The sequence below is a fragment of the Sinocyclocheilus rhinocerous genome, unplaced genomic scaffold, assembly GCF_001515625.1.
Source record: "Sinocyclocheilus rhinocerous isolate Xijiao unplaced genomic scaffold, SAMN03320098_v1.1 scaffold2252, whole genome shotgun sequence".
Lineage (NCBI taxonomy): Eukaryota > Metazoa > Chordata > Actinopteri > Cypriniformes > Cyprinidae > Sinocyclocheilus > Sinocyclocheilus rhinocerous.
Genome location: NW_015650091.1, coordinates 38162 through 40735, shown reverse-complemented (window position 1 = coordinate 40735; position 2574 = coordinate 38162).

The window sequence follows — 2574 nt, the reverse complement described above, 5'->3', positions numbered from 1 at the left end:
TATTTATCTAACACACATACTCAGTCTATATTTCAATTTGCACATAATATACCTGTACATACAACTGTCTATTGTTCTATACCTGGACATACAATTGTCGATTGTCGATTTGTATATTTTTTATTCCTTATTTACTTGTTCTATTTTTTTTTTATTATTATCTGTTTTTTGTTCTGTCACTGTCATTCTGTTACACTGTGGAAGCTTCTGTCACGAAAACAAATTCCTCGTATGTGTAAACATACCTGGCAATAAAGCTCATTCTGATTCTGATTCTGATTCTGATCTCTTTCTGCATCAAAGAGCTCAGCTGTCAGACTAGCCAGTGAATACAGCCTAATGTGTGACTCTGGCTGTGAAAGTGAGAGAGAGTGAATCAGTGTGCGAGGTAGAGAGAGATAGTGAGAGGAGATGGGCTGAAAACAGGTGCATAATAGATCCTGTGTGTATCCAAGAATGCATTTGCTGTGCATGCAGTGTGTGTGTGGATATTAGAGAGAGATAAATGATGAGCACACAAATGTGTCTGATGTCTGATGTATAACAAATCAATGTACGTAATGCAGGATTTCTTCTCCTGCCAAACTTTCCTGCTACTGTGTGTGTGCAGTAAGACAGGAAGGAGAGCTTTGGCACAAATGCATCTGTAAATCTCAAGACAAGCCAGAGAGCAGGCAACAGAGCAATGGGTCACTTAAGCAACCAATCAGGCTTTAAATAACCACACGGAGTAGAACTAGCCAGGGGAGACAGGGCGGCTGTAAAATGGCGGGTAAGTACAAAGTTGGGGATATCAATAACCCTATTTTACATTTCCAGAATCTCATTTCAGATATATATGGGAAAAGTTCACAGAAATATTACCTGAAAAATGTAACTGATCGGTCATGGCAGCCAACTTAATAATGATTCTCCCTCTGAAGCCTTGTATATAGAAAACCTAAAACTTATAAATATACCTAAGAATTCCATGCATTAAAAGAGACAGCTAACCCCCAAATGACCCCAAAGTCACCCCTCATTTCTTATTTTCTTCTTTCTTTGGGACACAAATGGTGAAACTTTGAAGAATATGTAAATGAGAAAATCCAAAATGTAAAAAAAAAATAAAATAAAAACAATATCATGAGAGATTCACAAAAGTCTCATATTCAATATTCCAAGTCCTCTGAAGTCATATAAGGCTTTATATAGTTGTCATCTAAATCAATTGTATTTGAATATATTTTAAAATGTAACATTCCTCTGATGGCAAAGATGAATTGTCAGCATAATTACTCCAGTCTTTAGTGATGCATGACCATTCAGAAATAATTTTAAAATATTGATTTGGTGTTCTTATTTTTGTGGAAATCAGGCTTGCACATATTCTGTAGTTTATAGTGTAGGGATTTCTATCCATAACAGACACTGATATGCCATGGAATCATCCCAGCACATGACTCCAATATTCGGGGGGCGATTTCCTGTCAGTCTTGTCTCATCTACTCATGAGATCTGGAGACAGGACCCCATGAGATTGTGGACAAGCTCTCACCTGTTGCCTATCGAATCAAAATCCGACAAGGGCGCAGCGAGCCAGTCTTTCGATGGGTCCATCGAAACCAGATAAAGAGGCACCAGGGCTCCAACCGACAGGAAAAGGGGGAAGATCAAACCAACTGACACAGAGCGACAATCTCATACTCTACACCACACTAACATAATTTATGTTGTTCTAGAAAGACATATAGCTACCCTTCTTAAACACAACACCTACATACTCTCCTCCGCCGCACTGCTAGTTCCAACCTCTAGTAGAGAGGAGTTGTTCCACACATGTGACACTGTCCCTTGCTGCCTAACCTAATTCAGTGTCCTTGTGTCTCTTTGTGTTTTCCTTTATAGCTATATATATTTTTATTTTTTTTCCTCTTTCCCTCTCTCTCACTACAATTTCCTTTCCCCTCTAGTCCCCTCATCAGGGAACTCCCTTAGCTCAACTTTAAATCCAGGTCCCGAAACTAGGATTGACTTTCTACTAAATTTTTTTTTGTCGTAAATCGGTGAAAAACCGATGTCTAGTCGACACCCCAGTGCGTACAGCTACCCTCACCTACGATCAACACGACACTGCCACGCGCATTATCCTGCCCAACCAGACTTTATGGATTAATGCCCCTAAGGGCTCGATCCTCCAATCTTGAGAGGCGTGAATCTTCTCAGACCTTAAAGGCCTCACATCAGTGACCCGCCCAGGAGTCGATGGTTCTGTTAGGTTCTGAGAAGACGTGAGCTACAACGCTCCAGGACACCCTAAGTTGTGCCAGGCTTCAGCCTTGACTTTTCCATTCACCAAGATTCTCTGACTCAAACTGGTTCTTTTTCATCAACCAACTTCAGCAAAGATCAACTTGAACCTTCGGACTGCATCAAGCCTCTCTTTCAGACAGACGAGACGTGCAAGTATCAAACTTAGTCTTATTAATTGATACATTAGGTATCATTTGCACCTTTTTACAAAGGTGTGTTTGAACTAAGAAACTGATGTTTCCTTCAGGCTGTAGATCTGCTGAATATCAAATGGTACCATAG